The 19,507-nt window shown below is 43.9% G+C and overlaps 1 protein-coding gene across 21 annotated transcripts in view; it reads right to left on the minus strand.

The window, feature by feature from the left end:
• The window catches only part of MFAP3L (microfibril associated protein 3 like), a 187,746-nt gene that overhangs the window by 127,909 nt on the left and 40,330 nt on the right, over positions 1 to 19,507 (minus strand). For 9 of the 21 annotated variants that reach the window (XM_081495496.1, XM_081495522.1, XM_081495539.1 and 6 more), the window contains one exon: positions 17,638 to 17,849. The exons of 6 other annotated variants lie outside the window; for them this stretch is intronic. The gene's annotated coding sequence lies outside the window, so the exon portion shown is untranslated. Of the gene's footprint in view, positions 1 to 5,029; positions 5,132 to 5,942; positions 6,043 to 17,637; positions 17,850 to 19,507 lie in introns of those variants that run through there. 6 more of the 21 variants (XM_081495444.1, XM_081495432.1, XM_081495503.1 and 3 more) reach the window with 2 other exon arrangements.

Consider the following 19,507-nt stretch of genomic DNA (forward strand, 5'->3'; position numbering starts at 1 on the left):
GATTCTGCGTCCAGTGTTCCTCACTCTTCGCTAAAGCTTGCGGGCCCAAGAGAGTACCTTCTGGTCTAGCACCTCTTCTGATCTCTCCAGTAATGCTGTGAGAGTCTCGACTCCGGAAGAAACCAGCAACGGGGTTCTCTTGAGCGAGGACTTAGCCCACAGCTTCACAGGGATGCGTTCCAGCCAACAGCATGCGAGTGGGAGCCTGGGCTGCTGTTCTATGTGGGACCTCCTAAGCAAGGACTTCACTGACATGGGGTGTTTTAATTCTAATCTAGAACAGGACCAAGCATTTATCTGCGGTTTGACTTGCAGAGATGAAATGCAATATATTAAAGCAGTTTCATTTCACCATCAACTCAGCACTGGTTTTACCATCATGAGCTGTGGTTGACCTAATGCTTTGCCGAGCCGTGTGTGGTGCCATTCAGGGGCATGTAATGATACAGGACAGACAGCCTCACATGGGCAGAAAGTCTGAATGAAAGCACTACGGTATTAGCATCCCTTCTGTGCTTATTATAGAACCTATGATGCACAATGGGTAAGAACATGATAGGGGGTCATGGTGTGACCTCAGAAAAACAATGGAAGCAGCTGGAAGCTCCATTTTGGGTTTTGTGGAAGTTTTAAAAGGACATTGTGCTAATCTCATCATCTTCTATAAAATTTTTAAACCGGTTACTTAGTGGTGACTTGACACTTTCACTGAGATATATTAGAATGTGGCAAGAATTCTAATATATCAATATTATAATATCAAGTATCTAATATATAAATATTATAATATCAAATTTCAATATCAAAATATCTAATAAAAACAACAAAAAATATAACATCAAGTCCTTGGCTCAAAAGTGTCCTCCAGGCAGACTCACAGAAAAAGACTGGGGCAAGTGAAGTAGATCATTTTGAAACTGAAGGTGGTTTAAAGGAGCAAAGCAACAGTTCTAGAAATTGTGTAGTCTGAAGACATGACCTGGGAGGGAAGTCAGGCTCGTTTTGACAGAAGGTGTATGACTGGGGCTGGATCTAGCTGGGACCAGAGCTGTGTACCTTCAGTCTCACAAATCACCCCAGTGAGCTTCATTGGACACACAAAATATGTATTTTTGTTGCACAGCAAAGGAAACCATACACAAAATGAAAAGACAACCTATACAATGGGAGAAAATATTTGCAAATGATGCAACTGACAAGGGATTAATTTCCAAAATAGAAATTTTACTGTTCAATTTAAAAATAAAACCTAATCAGAAAAAAAGGGCAGATAATCTTAAGTAGACTTTTCTCCAAAGAAGACATACAGATGGCCAACAGGCACATGAAGAGATGTGCAATACCACTAATTATTAGAGAAATTCAAATCAAAAGCACAATAAGATATCACCTCCCTTTGGTCAGAATGGGCATCATCAAAAAGTCTATAAATGATAAATGCTGGAGAGGGTATGGTAAAAAGGGAACCCTCCTACACTGTTGGTGAGAATGTAGACTGGTGCAGCCACCATGGAGAACAGTATGAAGGTTCTTTAAGACACTAAAAATAGAGCTACTGTATGACCCTGCTGGGCATATATCTGGAGAAAACTCTAATATGAAAAAATAATGCACCTGTGTTCACAGCAGCACTATTTACAATACCCAAGACATGGAAACAACCTAAATGTCCATCAACAGATGAATGAATAAAGAAGATGTGGTACATATATACAGTGCAATATTACTCAGTCATAAAAAGGATGAAATAATGCCATTTGCAGCAACATAGATGGACCTGCTGCTGCTGCTGCTAAGTCGCTTCAGTCGTGTCCGACTCTGTGCAACCCCATAGAGGGCAGCCCACCAGGCTCCACCATCCCTGGGATTCTCCAGGCAAGAACACTGGAGTGGGTTGCTATTTCCTTCTTCAATGCATGAAAGTGAAAAGTGAAACTGAAGTCGCTCAGTCGTGTCCGACTCTTCGCGACCCCATGGACTGCAGCCTACCAGGCTCCTCCATCCATGGGATTTTCCAGCCAAGAGTACTGGAGTGGGTTGCCATTGCCTTCTCTGATGGATGGACCTAGAGATGATTATATTAAGTAAGTCAGACAAAGACAAATATTGTATGATATCAGTCATATGTGGAATCTTAAAAATATGATACAAATGAATTTATTTACAAAAGAGAAATAGACTTGCAGATGTATAAAACAAACTTATGGTTACTAAAGGGAAACATGGGCAGAGATAAATTGAGAATTTGGGTTTAACAGATACCTACTATTAATACTATATATAATATATAATACTATATATAAAATAGATAAATAACAAGGACCTACTGTATAGCACAGGGAACTATGTTCAACGTATTGTAATAACCTTTAATGTAAAGAATATGAAAAAGAATATATATATATATATATATAGCTTCCCAGGTGGCACCAGTGGTAAAAAAATCTGTCTGTCAATGCAGAAGATGTAAGAGACGCAGGTTCAGTCTCTGGGTTGGGAAGATCCCCTGGAGGAGGGCATGGCAACCCACTCCAGTATTCTTGCCTGGAAAATTCTATGGACAGAGGAGCCTGGAGGTCTGCAGTCCATGAGGTCACAAAGAGACACGACTGCATACACACACGTGTGTGTGTGTGTGTATACACATAACTGAATAACTTCTTGTGATATATTTGAAACAATGTAAATAAATTATACTTCAGTTAAAAAAATCTACATAATTATTCAGCCTTAAAAAAGAAGAAAATTCTGATACATGCTAAAACAAGGATCAAGCTTGAAGACACATACTAGTTGAAATAAACCAATGAAAAAATGAAGAAACAAAAAACCCCCAAATATGCATTTTTTGGTGAGCTTTCTAAAAACTGGTTAAGTAAGTAAGCCATTCGGAAAATTGTGATTCCTGTGTGAATGGATGGATGGATGGATTTCACTAAGTATCTTTTTCTCTAGTGAAGCAATCTGCTTGGTGCCCTACCTGACTTTCTGGACTAAACTCCAGCAGCAGCAGCAGAAAACAGAGAAGTCAAAGCAACCAGCACTAGCTTGTGAACCGACCAACAGCCAGAAAAAGGGCCTCCTTTTTCTCTTTCTTGAGCCCATTATACATGTTTTTTGGTGCAGAGTAACAGTGAGCCAAGAACACCCATTTGTATGCCACAAGCCTTCTGCACAGACTGTTATTTTAAAAGGACATTCACACAAACTGTAGCTGTCTCTTGGGGAAGCTATGAAAATACTTGTGGATTTCTAAGCTGTCATTTCAAACACACAGTGGTGGGGAAATTAATCTACAAATATTAAAGCATTCTTGGTTTTGTGCATTAAGGTGACATGAAAAGATCTCATATTCTCTTCTAACCTGAATCCATTGACTACTTATTTGGGTCTATAGAGACACTTAAATTTCTCTTTAGAAAATCTTTCCTGCTGACAAAGCTAGGGTGTCACTGGTGTTATGGACCTAAAACACACGTAAGAGGGAGTACTAAGTATTCTTTGTGTGTGTGTGTGTGTTCAGTCACTCTGTCGTGTCTGACTCTTTGCGACTCCATGGACTGTAGCCCACCAGGCTCCTCTGTCAATGGGATTCTCTAGGCAAGAATACTGCAGTGGGTTGCCATTTCCTACTCCAGGAGATCTTACTTGTTAGTTATCTTGATGACAAGGGTTGAAGAGGGTGTATCTCACACCCAGGGGATTTAAATCATTCCCCAGTACTTCCTCTTCAAGGTTTTCATACATATTATTGCTTGGCTGAAACTGAAAGTCGCTCAGTCATGTCCGACCCTTTGTGACCCCACGGACTATACAGTCCATGGAATTCTCCAGGCCAGAATACTGGAGTGGGCAGCCTTTACCTTCTCCAGGGAATCTTCTGAACCCAGGGGTTGAATCCAGGTCTCCTGCACTGGAGGCGGATTCTTTACCAGCTGAGCCACAAGGGAAGCCCAACAATACTGGAGTGGGTAGGGTAGCATATCCCTTTTCCAGGGGACTTCCCAACCCAGGAATCAAACCAGGGTCTCCTGCATTGCAGGCAGATTCTTTACCAACTGAACTATGAGGGAAGCCCATTACTTGGCTACGTATGTGGTTATTCCATGCTGAAACAAACCATACATGGGATATTTGGGAAGAGATAATTATCCAGTTGGCTGAGTTTGGGGAAGGAGTTTGTTTTACCTTCCAACCTGAATTGCTTACAAGAAAGTGAGGCTATTTTTGGATTGCTTCTGATTCTATGAATGTTAGCTCTATTGAAGCTCTTTGATTCTCCTACCTCGTTGCTTAGAAACATTTCATTAAATACTGTCAGTGCTTCAATCTGATAGGATTTAAAATGTTACTTTTCTCTTTCACTGTAGAATGAGCTTTTTGCTTTGTCATTTTTTCCCAGTAATACCCAAGTTATTTATAGTTGCTAATATTTTATTGACACAAGAATGGTAGGTCAGAGTGAGCTAATGGTTCTGGCCTTTCTATTTTAAGGGCACTGGCTGGGGGTTGGCCTGGAAAAGGCTGAGGTGGGCAGACAGGGGTGCTGGGCTATCCTTAACAGCCTTCCTCTCTGACTCTTAGAACCCAAGAAGAAGAAGAGATTCACAACCCCCATTTCAGATTTCTTCTGAGCACCCCCCTGGGCCCAAGTGCCTATCACTGACCCCCTGAAATCCCACCACTGGTGACATTTCTCTGATGTTTAAACAATTACCAGATTCAAACTTACGTGGAGATTTGTTGAGTAGCTGGATGAGAATAAAGCCTGAGAGAAGTGTGGGCTGAGACAGCACTCGGTGAAAGCAGGGGAGGAGAGTGGCGGTGCAGATGGGGAAGAAGGGAAACTGACAAAATCAAGATCACGGACCCCACCCCACCCCTGCCCAGGTCATGTATAATTTGGCCCTAATTCCTCAAAGAGCTACTTCACAAAAGAGTTAATTAGGCCTGTAACTCATGTTAAACTTAAACTGCTAGTCTAGAAAACCACCAAATTCTATCTTCAAAAGTAAAACCTAGGACTTGCCTGGGGGTCCAGTGGTTAGGAATCTGCACCATCACAGGGGGTGCGGGTTCGATCCCTGGTCAAGGAACTAAGATCCCATATGCCTCACAATGCAGTCAAAAACTAAAAGAGAAAAAAGTGATACTTGATTCATACAATCTGAATAATGAAACAACTATATTTCAAACGAATGTATCTATATTATGTCCACTGATAGAGAGGATTTTAGATGGCTTAGAATTGTTCCCTTAAGACTTGAAGGTTATTGAAAACCAAGTGAAATAAAACTTCTCAAGTGATCATTCCAGTTAAATACACATACACACATATCATACTTATACTGTGGTCCCTGCACTTCAAGCTCCCTGTTAGATAAAGGGTGTTGCCAACTTATACCAATGACTTAATTGAGCATCCTGATTGTTAATACCTTGTGTTACAGGTAATTCTCATTGTTACAGAATCCTTCCTCCTTCAGGATGACTAGCTTGTCTTGCAGCCCTAGACCTAAAATAATAGTAGACACATCCAATTTGTTGTTGCTGTTTGGTTGCTTAGTCGTGTCTAACTCTTTGTGACCCCATGGACTGCAGCATGCCAGGCTTCCCTGTTCTTTACCATCTCCCGGAGTTTACTCAAATTCATGTCCATTGAGTGTGTGTGTGTTTGTTAGTCACTCAGTCATGTCCGACTCTTTACGACCCCATGGACTGTAGCCCACCAGACTCCTTTGTCCATGGGATTCTCCAGGCAAGAATATTGGAGTGGGTTTCCATTTCCTTCTCCAGTCCATTGAGTCACTGATGCTATCTAACCAACTCATCCTCGGCCCCCCACTTCTCCTCCTGTCCTCAGTCTTTCCCAGCATCAGGGTCTTTTCTAATGAATTGGCTCTTTGCATCAGGTGGCCAAAGTATTGGAGCTTCAGCTTCACCTTCAGCATCAGTCCTTTCAATGAATATTCAGGGTTGATTTCCTTTAGGATCGACTGGCTTGATCTTGCTGTCCAAGGGACTCTCAAGTTTTCTCCAGCACTATAAATAGAAAGCATCAATTCTTCAGTTCTCAGCCTCCTTTATGGTCCAACTCTCATATATGTACATGACTACTACATCCAATACTAGTGTTTTATAAGTAAAAAGCTTACTACCATAACATATACAGTAGGTCAGACTTCCTTAGAGTTTCGAGTTTTATGGGTGAACTGACTCAGCGTAAGGAAGGCCCTTCGTTCATTTATGAGAGGCTCTCTGACTGAGAGCTGCTAATAGGGGCACAAGCTAGGAAGAAAATACTCAAATGGATTGTAATATGATTATCTTCTAAAGACAAATAGATCTTAGCCACGATTCAGGCAGAAAAAGCTAATATAACTTCAAGTGGAGTTATTATTTTTGCCTATAAGCATCTGGGTGGTTGAAGCAGTCTGATCGTATGATTTGGCACAAGTGCAATGTGTAGAAATAATTTGGTTGAAAATAGTTTCGTGGGAAACCACTGGAAATGGATTTCAACTTCTGAGAGATTTTAACCGGGTCAATCAGTCCATTTTTCCCCTGATATTTGGTGTTTATTTTTCATGGGCTATAGCCCTCCAGGTTCCTTTGTCCAAGGGATTCTCCAGGCAAGAATACTGGAGTGGGTTGCCATTTCCTTCTCCAGGGGATCTTCCCAACCCAGGAATTGAACCCAGGTCTCCTGCATTGCAGGCAGATTATTTACCAACTGAGCTACAAGGGAAGCTGCCCTTTATTTTTCACTGGCAAACACAAAAAGAAAAAAAAAATCATGTTTTTTAGAATTTTGTATTCATGGCCAAAATCGTGGCTGATAATATTATGTATCTCTAATACTCTGTGGAGCTTGTGATGTATTTGTTCACTGAACCTTAAGACTGCTGAGAAGTACAAGGTAGAGGCAAGATTCTATTTCCAGGCAAAACTTGGGCTGTCTTATCAGCTATTCATAAATAATACATCTGTATAAAAGTTGGATTCAAAAACCTGAGCCTACCTATAAAATGTTCTCTTAGGTATATGACGGGTTTCCCTGATGGCTCAGATGGTAAATACTCTGCCTGCAGGAGACCCAGGTTGGAGCCCTGCGTAGGAAAGATCCCCTGGAGAAGGGAATGGCAACACACTCCAGTATTCTTGCCTGAAGAATTCCATGGACAGAGGAGCCAGGGGGGCTACAGTCCATGGGGTCACAAAGAGTTGGACACAACTGAGCGACTAACACACACACAAAGGTAGGATTCAAAAACCTGAGCCTACCTATAAAATGTTCTCTTTTGTATGTGATAACTTCAACTTTTAAATTTCATGACTAGTCAAAATGTACAGCATGTATTCTTGATTTCCTTTCTTCTTCTCTTTTTTCTGTTGTTTCAACTAATGGCCAGTTTCAGTCCCCTAGACCTACTACTCTGAAAAAGAATTGTCCTTTGATGGCTCTGGGGCTTCCCTTGTAGCACAGCTGGTAAAAAATCTGCCTGCAGTGAAGGAGACCCTGGTTCGATTCCTGGGTCGGGAAGATTCCCTGGAGAAGGGAATGGCAACCCACCCCAGTATTCTTGCCTGGAGAATTCCATGGACAGATCACGGGGTCGCAAAGACTCAGACTTGACTAAGCAACTAACACTTTCACTTTCACTTTGACAGCTCTAGGGATGCAGCTTGCTCACTCAGTGTGCTGACATACTGAAGATTTGTGGAGGTTTCAGATCTGGCCGGGACTGCTGGGAACATCTTTCCCTTTTGCAGCAAAATGCCAGGTAGGAGAAAAGAAAAAGAAATGAATGTAATTTTTATAGACACAAGGTTCTGTGCTTACAAAGTCCATGGACTGATTTTAGGGATGATAGCAGTAATAGTGAAGTTTTATTTTATTTTATTTTATTTTTTAGTTTTTTCAGCAATATTTATTTATTTATTTATCAAATTAGTTTATTTATCTATTTTTTAACTTTACAATATTGTATTGGTTTTGCCATACATTGACATGAATCCACCATGGGTGTACATGTGTTCCTCTTCCAGAACCTCCTCCCACCTCCCTCCCCATCCCTTCCCTCTGGGTCATCCTGGTGCACCAGCCCTGAGCACCCTGTATCATGCATCGAACATGGACTGGCAATTCATTTCAAATATGATAATTTACATGCTTCAATAGTGAAGTTTTAGATTTAGAGACTTCAAGTCATTTCCATGTCTATCTGGATAAAAGACCCAAGAATATTAAATGGTGGGGAAACTGGATCAGTTCAGTTCAGTTCAGTCGCTCAGTCGTGTCCGACTCTCTGCGACCCCATGAATTGCAGCACGCCAGGCCTCTCTGTCCATCACCAACTCCCGGAGTCTACCCAAACCCATGTTCATCGAGTCGGTGATGCCATCCAACCATCTCATCCTCTGTCGTCCCCTTCTCCTCCCGCCCCTAATCCTACCCAGCATTAGGGTCTTTTCCAATGAGTCAACCCTTCGCATGAGGTGGCCAAAGTATTGGAGTTTCAGCTTCAACATCAGTCCTTCCAATGAACACCCAGGATTGATCTCTTTTAGGATGGATTGATTGGATCTCCTTGCAGTCCAAGAAACTCTCAAGAGTCTTCTCCAACACCACAGTTCAAAAGCATCAATTCTGCGGCGCTCAGCTTTCTTCACCGTCCAACTCTCACATCCACACATGACCACTGGAAAAACCATAATCCTGACTAGACGTACTTTTGTTGGCAAAGTAATGTCTCTGCTTTTAAACATGCTATCTAGGTTGGCCATAACCTTCCTTCCAAGTAGTAAGCGTCTTTTAATTTCATGGCTGCAGTCACCATCAGCAGTGATTCTGGAGCCCAAAAAAGTAAAGTCTGACACTGTTTCCACTGTTTCCCCATCTATTTCCCATGGAGTGATGGGACCAGATGCCATGATCTTAGTTTTCTGAACGTTGAGCTTTAAGCCAACTTTTTCACTCTCCTCCTTCACCTTCATCAAGAGGCTCTTTAGTTCTTCTTTACTTTCTGCCATAAGGGTGGTGTCATCCGCATATCTGAGGTTATTGATATTTCTCCCGGCAATCTTGATTCCAGCTTGTGTTTCTTCCAGCCCAGCGTTTCTCATGATGTACTCTGCATATAAGTTAAATAAGCAGGGTGACAATATACAGCCTTGACGTACTCCTTTTCCTATTTGGAACCAGTCTGTTGTTCCATGTCCAGTTCGAACTGTTGCTGCCTGACCTGCATACAGGTTTGTCAAGAGACAGGTCAGATGGTCTGGTATTCCCATCTCTTTCAGAATTTTCCACAGTTTATTGTGATCCACACAGTCAAAGGCTTTGGCATAGTCAATAAAGCAGAAATAGATGTTTTTCTGGAACTCTCTTGCTTTTTCGATGATCCAGCGGATATTGGCAATTTGATCTCTGGTTCCTCTGCCTTTTCTAAAACCAGCTTGAACATCTGGAAGTTCACGGTTCACATATTGCTGAAGCCTGGCTTGGAGAATTTTGAGCATTACTTTACTAGCATGTGAGATGAGTGCAATTGTGCGGTAGTTTGAGCATTCTTTGGCATTGCCTTTCTTTGGGATTGGAACGAAGACTGACCTCTTCCAGTCCTGTGGCCACTGCTGAGTTTTCCAAATTTGCTGGCATATCGAGTGCAGCACTTTCACAGCATCACCTTTGAGGATTTGAAATAGCTCAACTGGAATTCCATCACCTCCACTAGCTTTGTTCGTAGTGATGCTTTCTAAGGCCCACTTGACTTCACATTCCAGGATGTCTGGCTCTAGGTGAGTGATCACACCATCGTGATTATCTGTGTCGTGAAGATCTTTTTTGTACAGTTCTTCTGTGTATTCTTGCCACCTCTTCTTAATATCTTCTGCTTCTGTTAGGTCCATACCATTTCTGTCCTTTATCGAGCCTATCTTTGCATGAAATGTTCCTTTGGTATCTCTAATTTTCTTGAAGAGGTCTCTAGTCTTTCCCAATCTGTTGTTTTCCTCTATTTGTTTGCACTGAGGAAGGCTTTCTTATCTCTCCTTGCTATTCTTTGGAACTCTGCATTCAGATGAGAATATCTTTCCTTTTCTCCTTTGCTTTTCGCTTCTCTTCTCTTCCCAGCTATCTGTAAGGCCTCCTCAGACAGCCATTTTGCTTTTTTGCATTTCTTTTCCATGGGGATTGTCTTGATCCCTGTCTCCTGTACAATGTCACGAACCTCTGTCCATAGTTCATCAGGCATTCTATCAGGTCTAGTCCCTTAAATCTATTTGTCACTTCCACTGTATACTCATAAGGGATTTGATCTAGGTCATACCTGAATGGTCTAGTGGTTTTCCCTACTTTCTTCAATTTAAGTCTGAATTTGGCAATAAGCAGTTCATGATCTGAGCCACAGTCTGCTCCCGGGAAACTGGATAGATACATGCAAAAGAATGAACCTGGACCACTGTCTTAGACTACAGCTCAACTCAAACTGAAGTAAAGACTTCAATGTAAGACCTGAAACCATAAAACTCTTTGATATAAACAGCAGCAATATTTTTTTTGGATCTGCATCTTAAAGCAAAGGAAATAAAAGCAAAAACAAAGAAATGGGACCTAATTTAAGGTTTTTGCACAGCAAAGGAAACCACTGACAAAACAAAAACACAACCTACTGCATGGGAGAAAATATTTGTAAATGATTTGACTGCTAAGAGGTTAGTATCCAACATACATAAACAACTCCGCCAACTCAACATCAAAAAAAGAAAAAGCAACTTGATTAAAAAATGGGCAGAGGACCTGAATGGACATTTCTCCAAAGAAGACACAGAGATGGTCAACACTCACGTGAAAAGATGTTCACCGTCGCTAATCATCAGGGAAATGCAAACCAAAACTACAGTGAGATACCATTGTACCTGGCAGAATGGCCATCATCAAAACGTCTATAAGTGATAAATGCTGGAGAGGGTGTGGAGGACAGGAAAGCATCCTGCACTGCTGGTGGGAATGTAGACTGGTGCAGCCACCATGGAGAACAGTAGGGAGGCTCCTCAAAAATCTAAAAACAGAGCTACCATATGACCCAGCAATCCCACTCCTGGACATAATATCTGAAAAAAACACAAAAAACAAAAATACTAAAAATGGGGACCTTTCCTGTTCACTGCTGGTTTCCAACATCCAGAACAGCACCTGGCAGACACACAAGTAGGCAAGTAACAGCATTTGTTAAAAGAACAACTGTGGTCATCACCATCGTTGTTCTTTGCTGCTCTATCATATTTCATTTTCGGTATATCGATAGATATTCCTCATTTTGATTTATAAGAAAGTGGCAGGACACCCAGCCAATGAGGGTGTCCTGGATCACCTGGCAGTGGTAGTTTGTCTATGACCTAGCAAGTGTAGACAGGGTGGGCTGTTACCCTGATGGTAAAGACAGGTATCCAGGCAGTAGGGTTTGGACAGCTGGGCATGCATTTTTCCACGCTTTCCTATTGACCAGTGATGGCCAGTGCACACATCTGTCAGACTGACATGAAGGTGCTGAGAGCTCAGCTGTGCACGCCATCTTCATCTTACCCACCCCTCACACACGTATCAGTCACCCCCAATCTTGTAAGAGAAGTCCCAGAGGCAGAACAAACAGAAAGGGGAGCTGGATTCACAGGCAAATACCCTCAGGAACCTGAGAGACATGTGTTTACACAAACCTGAGAAGGTCTGACATGTTGTGATGCTTTCGTCAAGCGACTGTAAATGGAACACCAGAGGCTGAAGAGCTTCTGTCTGACAGCAGGATGACCATTAGGTATTCAGGACAGAACCAACAATTCTCCTTTCCTGACAGCACCTGTCCGTGGTTCCCATTGGCTGTCTTCTCTCTGCTCCCAGAGGGTGTTTGGAGCTGGAAGCCCTCTGGGGGCTGGGTGAGCATGCTCCTTGCTGAAAGGCTCATCCAGCCCAGAAGCCCGGGTCCCACACCCACCTAAGAAGAGCGCCAGCTCCCTGCAGGTGTACAGTTCCTCCCCAACCATGACTGAAGCTGGAGAGCTAGATTCCAATCAGTCCTCGTTTCTATGGCTACAAGAGTTCCCTGAGTGACAGAAAACAAGGGCAGGTTGCTCTCATTTTCTAAATGCATTGATATAAAATGTTTTTTAAAAAATCCACCCTCCAGTTGCTCATTCTCTCCCTCTCTCTCTCCTACCACTGTTGTTGTTGTTCAGTCACTAAGTTGTGTCCAACTCTTTGTGACCCTGTGGACTGCAGCACGCCAGGCTCCCCTATCCTTCACTATCTCCCAGTTTGCTTAAACTCATGTCCATTGAGTTGGTGATGCCATCCAACCATCTCATCCTCTGTCATCCCCTACGTACCTACCACTGGGATTAGAGCAAAGGCCACGTGATCTCCCAGCCTCCATCTGCCTCCGCTGCCTCCTCTCTAGTATCACCCGGATTTTGCTCAGCCCTCTTTGCCCTACTTCATAGTTGGTGTGGTTAGAACTCACAGGAGATTGGCTCTGTCCACAGGGTGTGCATCACAGCTGATACAAGCCAGGGACTGATTTAGGGACATGCCTGTCAGTAAGTCCAGGACAAAGAGATGTGAGAGCAATCTGCTGCGTATACTGATGAGAAAGAGTTCCCTTCCTTAAAACAAGAAAAACAAACAAGAATAATAAGAAATTGCCCTTTCATGTTTTCTGTTTCCAAATGGCCAGTGTGAACAGCAATGTCTACACTTGCTTTTCCACCTAGAGATCACCAGGGAACCCAGTGAAGGACCAGGAGAAACAGGACTGCTGAAGCCTGGAGGAAACCTCGGTGCTTAATGACCCTGATGGTTTAATCACCCTGAGAAACACTCCACTGACAGAGCGCTTGTCATGTGAGAGTGAAAAAGAATCCTAATGTTGCTTGTCACTTTGAGCTGGGTTTTCTACCTTCTGGAGGCCCAAATGCACCCTAACTAAGCTGCTGGATTCCAGCTGTTTGCTCAACATGTCTTAAAAATCCCCTGGTTTGGGGACTTTTGAACAACAGTAGAATTTTTACTTAGTTGGACTGTAAAGAAGGCTGACTGCTGAAGAGTTGAGGCTTTCGAATTGTGGTGCTAGAGAAGACTCTCAAGAGTCCCCTGAACTGCAAGGAGATCAAACCAGTCCATCCTAAAGGAAATCAACCCTGAATATTCATTGGAAGGACTGAGGCTGAAGCTGAAAATCCAATACTTTGGCCACCTGATGTGAAGAACTGATTCATCTGAAAAGACCCTGATGCTGGGAAAGATTGAAGGCAGGAGGAGAAGGGGACGACAGAGGACGAGATCGTTGGATGGCATCACTAACTCAATGCACATGAGTTTGAGCAAGCTCCAGGAGATGGTGAAGGACAAGGAAGCCTGGTGTGCTGCAGTCCACGGGGTAGCAAAGGGTTGGACTGACTTAGCAACTGTACGACAACCGTCACCACAAAGGATTTTATAGTAATTAATGTCAATAAATCAAATAGATGAGCCTCTCTTTTCAACCAAAGAAATTATTGATTCTATTTTTCAGTGTTGTTTGTGTTCTATTTTCAGTTCACAAAGCTCCATTGTACACTCTCAAATCCTGCCCTGTGAGGAAGGCTCCCTAACTGCAGAGGTACTGAGAGGAAGCAGTTCTGTTCATATGTTTATAGACACATTTGTCAGTCTCAAGTTGCTGAAAACAACTTGTAAAAACCATAGCAGTCATGGTGCTAATTGTTGCCCGTGTTCTGTATCCCTCACTTTCTCCTCTGCATTTCTCTGATGGCAATATGATTCTTTTAGTCATCAGGTTTCAGTTTTAAAACCCCAAATTTATTTCTGCCCCCCTCCCACCCTCTTACTCCAGAAACAACTGTGCCCCCCCGATGGCACCTTCAGAAACACCTCATGTCCCTTCAGATCGCCCTGCCATTCCTACCACTCCCCTGGTTCAGACCCTCATCTAGAGCCTTCTGAAGTCCCCTCGGGGAGCTTCACTCCCTCCTGAGCATCCTTCCAGAGCAGGAGTGCATCCTGCCCACCCTGCTCCCTGGCCTTCAGGAGACCCCAGCCCACCGCCCCTCCTCCCCTCTGTGCCTCCCCTTCTCTTCTCTAGCCAGCAGGAGGCTCCGGGACCCCTTTGTGGCCTCTACCTCTCACCTCACATTGAGTCCATCTCCATCTGCTCAGATCCCAACTATTCTTCACAGAGTACCCGAAACCATATTTTTCTTCATAAACTCTTCCCGATTTCTCCCAGTCAAAAGTATGGCAGTCCTCTCTGACTTTTACTAGGATTTCATTTCTCTACCAATGAAGGCATTTATGACTTTTTGAAACACCGTCTACTGTAGATATTTACTCTGTATCTTATTTACTCTCTAAAAGGTGAAGTATTGAGGACAGAAACCAAGTCTTATTCATTTTTATGTTCTTGGAGGCTAGTATTTCTTTGACCATTACTAACATCTGAAAAAGAAAGCTAAATTACTAAGGAGGGATTGGCTTTCTGTTGAATTCTGTTTCGTGGGTCCAAAACCTTGTATTAGCTGATTAAAATGAAATAAAATTTTGAAAGAAAGGAACATTATTAGGTTCAGCTCGTCACTAATCACCTAAATGAGGGAGAATTATTTTTTAATATTTATTTATTCATTTATTTATTTGCCTGTACCAGATCTTAGTTGCAGCAAGTGGGATCTAGTTCCCTGACCAGGGATCAAATCCAGGCCCCCTGCATTGGGAGTGCAGAGTCTTAGCCACTGGGCCACCAGGGAAGTCCTGAGAAGAATTCTTTAAGGGGAGATGAGTTCAGAATCATGTTAACTGCAAATAAGAAGAGATACCTTTGTTTTCTATTTCAGAGACATTCTTAATCTGAAAGAGAGCTTGAATAACATCCATACTTCAGGATGATTCTCCAAATTTATAAATACTTTTGGCCTTTCATTTGAAGATTATCACTGAAACTTTACCACAAAATGACAGTTTTGCTTTAGTGAAAAATACCACTTTTCAGTGAATCAAGAGGTTGTATGTATACCAATATCAAAATGAAGGATCCTTTTAAACAAATGCCTATTTCTTTGCTGGGTGGACTTCTCTACTGATGAAGGTGATACTCTGCTATTCATCTGCAGGCACCATGAGAGGATGAGATGCATGTTATCTAGTTACCAGTTAACACCAGGAGGTCTGATTGGACCGCAGGAACCTCTACTCAGCTGATCTGCAGAAAAAATGCACCCCAGACTCATGCTGGGGAGACTCTGAGACACATCTAGGATTACCCTCCACATCTTCTTACCCTTAATTTTTTTCCTGCTATTTAGCTTCAATCTGGGGCTTCTCTGGTGGCTCAGCAGTAAAAGAATCCAGCTGCAATGCAGGAGATGTGGGTTTGATCCCTGGAGGAGGGCCTGGCAACTCACTCTAGAATTCTTGTCTGGAGAACCCCCATGGACAGAGGAGTCTGGTGGGCTACATTCCATAGGGTCTCAAGAGTCAGACAGCTTAAATTTAGTACACAGTATAAAATAGAAGTAGATCCAGAGGTTATCAGATCAGGAAAGCTGTAGAATAAATAAACCCTATTCATTTCCGTGAACTTGCTGCTTATTGGGTAAGCAGATAATGTAACTAGATAACAGACTAGAATTTGTTCTGACTCAGTTTAAGGACCATTTACTAAGTAAGCACTTGATAATTGGAAAAACAGAATTCCTGAGTATTCAGTAAGAGCAATTAAGATTTTCTTTGCACAGTATTTGCATAAAAGTAAAAATCAGCTGAGCCTACCTTGGATCCACATCAGGATGGAACAGGCCTTTCATCCGATGGGGATAAAGGCAGCTCGGAGACACAGAGTCAAGAAGCAGAGGAAAGTGAGTTACAAAGGATCAAAAGGATTTTTACCCGGAAATTAAGTAACACCTAGGGGTTAGCCTCCATGACTGTAAATGCCAGGAAAGAGGATTCACCGAGGGGTCAGGCAGGGCTGAGGTTAGCGGGGCTGACGTCTGCCAGATGCCGGGTGGACAGAGCTCGGGATCTGCACCTGTCTTGGACCCGGGCGGCAGCGATTGCAGAACCAGGAGTCACGGGGGAGTGTGGCCAAGTGGGCTGCCCTGGAGTCTGGCAGAAACGTGTGGAATCTGGCCAGGAATTCCCCGTTCACCACTGCCTCCGGATTGTTACTCAGTCTTCAGATGGAAAGCTGGCGTTAGGACCAAGACCGAGACCTGGCCGATCCAGTAGTGGGTGCATTTCTGCCCAGGTGGATGACGTGGGGTGAGGGCATTGACAGGGATTCTCACAATTCAGATGTCAGCCTCCCCACAGCAAGTCTGTGCATGTGCCCTGTGGTGACGTGGTTCTGCCATTACAGGACCGTCCTCTTCATTTTCCATAGTTGCTTCTTTTTTAAAAAAGATAATTATTTATTTATTTTAGGCTGTGCTGGGTCTTCATTGTTCGCGGGGCTTTTCTCTAGTTGTGGCTTGTGGGGGCTCCTCTTCATTGAGGTGCTCTGGCTTCTCTGGTTGCAGAGCATGGGCTCCAGGGCTCGTGGGCTTCAGAAGCTGCAGCGCGTGGGCTCAGTGGCTGTGACTCAGCTCCTGGGCTCTAGAGCACAGGCTCAGTACTTGCAGCGCACTGGCTTAGTTGCCCTGAGGCATGTGGGGTCTTCCTGGACCAGGGATCGCACCTGTGTCTCCTGCACCAGCAGGTGGATCCTCAACCACTGAGCCACAGGGAAGCCCCATACTTGCTGTTTCGGACAGCAAGAGCTCAGGAGGGGTTATGAGATCAGGAGGGGTTATGGCCCTGGGATGACGCACCTGCTGTGCCCTGTCCAGGGCCTCTTCAACCCTGAAATAATTTCCTCACATAATAAGGCCTGTTTTCCTGCTCCTCCAATGAGGCCAGTGGGCAGTGCTGCCCTGTTTGTGCCCTGAAAGCAAGTCAGGGAGGGGGACATACCCCTGGTTGTTTAGGAGCATTTAAAGCCCTCAGTTGTGTGTGGTTCCTTTTCCTCCGGGGCCGGTCTGTCCTGGCAAAGGCTGAAGGACAGTGCAGGATGGTCTTCTGGAATGGGATCCTCCATGAGAATTTTGTTTGAGATTAAAAGAAACCTAGGAGGCAGTCAGGGCAGCCTGGGGGGTTAAGCTCCACCCTCTCCCCAGGGCAAGTGGGCTGTCTCCGCCAATCCCTGAGCTGCAGAAAGGCTGTGCTTTTATTTTACTAACCCTCCAGGATCTGAAAATGCCCGCAGAGAACACGGCATGAAAACACAGAGGTGATTCCAGTGTCACTGTTCCTTTTTCTTGCATTCACTGCAGGTTTCTAATTGTGGAAAGCAGTCTCACCAAGACAGCCTCAGAGTGGACAAAAGACCTTTAAACGTCCCTTTAAAAATATATATATATTAGGTTAAAGTTGACAGAAAGAGAAGAGTTATATTGTATTCCTTGAAAAAGAAATCTACCCCATCCTGAGAATGGGGAAAGACTCTACATGCATGGTTTTAGCTTCAAAGAGATTCTTCAAAATGTACATTTTACCCTTTACTGGGCCCTGTGAATGAAGACATTTAATCCAATACCAATAGATCCTAATTAGCTGCAAGATGCATTTGTTTTCATTTAATTAATGTTGACTAGAGGCTTGGCATCTTTCTGCTTCTGCTGGGAGCACTGTGGGGGTTCAGACATGGTTGTTATCTGTGCAGAGCTCAGTCTGGTAGCTGGAGAATCTCTTACGGTCTCAGGGAAAATGACTCAACTGTTTCATTCTTCAGAACATGGGACCATCTTTTGGGCTACACTGCCTGCAGGACAGGGAGGAAGAGGGGTGTGTCCTGTTATAAAGGGGAAACCAAAAAGACTTAAGGGTTAACCAGATTTATCTGGTGGCTCAGACGGTAAAGAATCTGCCTGCAACACAGGAGACTCGAGTTTGATTCCTGGGTTAGGAAGATCTCCTGGAGAAGAGAATGGTAACCCACTCCAGTATTCCTGCCTGGGAGATCCCACGGACAGAGGAGACTGGCGGGCTACAGTCTATGGGGTCGCCAAGGGTGGAACAGGGCTCAGCGACTAACACTTTCACTTTCTTTCCAGCTTTATCTAAATAGTCTGGCCTGAAAATTGACAGGAAATGTTCCATCTCACTATTGATGAATAAGCATAAATACTTTCGTAAGGCTGTGACGTAACAGCCTCTGCACAGGGAACACAGCTAAACTTAGGTGGTCCTGAACACATCTGAGCATCAGTTAGAGTGAGGTGTGCAAACTTGGTGTTTTGCCCGGAGTTTGGAGCGGAAAACAGAACAGCAACATTACTGCGGTGGCAATTATGAAAAAGACACTTCTGATCTTGATGGAGACAAAGTATTCCAATTAATGTATCACAGTCAAAATAAACAAATATTTGAAAGAGGCTTCAGTGTTGCTGCTTAAAGGGAAGTGTGCCCTCCCCATTACCTGCTGCTGCTACTGCTAAGTCGCTTCAGTCGTGTCCGACTCTGTGCGACCCCACAGATAGCAGCCCACCAGGCTCCCCCATCCCTGGGATTCTCCAGGCAAGAATACTGGAGTGGGTTGCCATTTCCTTCTCCAATGCACGAAAGTGAAAAGTGAAAGTGAAGTCGCTCAGTCGTGTCCGACTTGTAGCGACCCCACGGACTGAAGCCCACCAGGTTCCTCCGTCCATGGTATTTTCCAGGCAAGAGTACTGGAGTGGGGTGCCATTGCCCTCTCCCTAGTACCACAGAGCATCATTTCTTAGAAATGGTTTAATAACCTGAGTTCTGTAACAGGAACCCACTGATCAGCTTAGCACAAAACGCTTTGGGCATTGAGGTTTGTGTCACTGAGGAGACAAGCAGGACCTAAACTGGAGGGAAAATTTCTTGGCTAGAAATTAGGTGGGTAGCCATTCCCTTCTCCAGGGGATCTCCCCAACCCAGGGATTGAACACGGGCATCCTGCATTGCAGGCAGTTTCTTTACCATCTGAGCCACCAGGGAAGCCCAAGGAGTGTAATTTTCTGTAATTTTAATAATGGATTCATTTACCAGCTGGCATATTTTAAAAATTCACTTTTATCCAGGCTGGCACAGCAGCCCCTGGCTAACAGTATAGAGAGTGGTTTTTCAGTTTCCCTCTGCTTCCCTGGTGGCTCAGACGGTAAAGCGTCTGCCTACAATGTGGGAGATCCGGGTTCGATCCCTGGGTCAGGAAGATACTCTGGAGAAGGAAATGGCAACGCAACCCACTCCAGTGCTCGTGCCTGGAAAATCCCATGGACGGAGGAGCATGGTAGGCTACAGTCCATGGGGTCGAAAAGAGTCGGACACGACTGAGCGACTTCACTTTCACTTTCACTTTCTGCTTCCCTTAGGCAGCTCCTCTGATGGGTCCAAGAGGTCGGCGTCCAGATCAGGCTGCTCATGGCCTCCGGCCATGGCTGGCCTCTGGGAAGT

This window comes from Giraffa tippelskirchi, chromosome 1 (assembly GCF_054371585.1).
Source record: "Giraffa tippelskirchi isolate mGirTip1 chromosome 1, T2T-mGirTip1v1.2.pri, whole genome shotgun sequence".
Classification (NCBI taxonomy): Eukaryota; Metazoa; Chordata; class Mammalia; order Artiodactyla; family Giraffidae; genus Giraffa; species Giraffa tippelskirchi.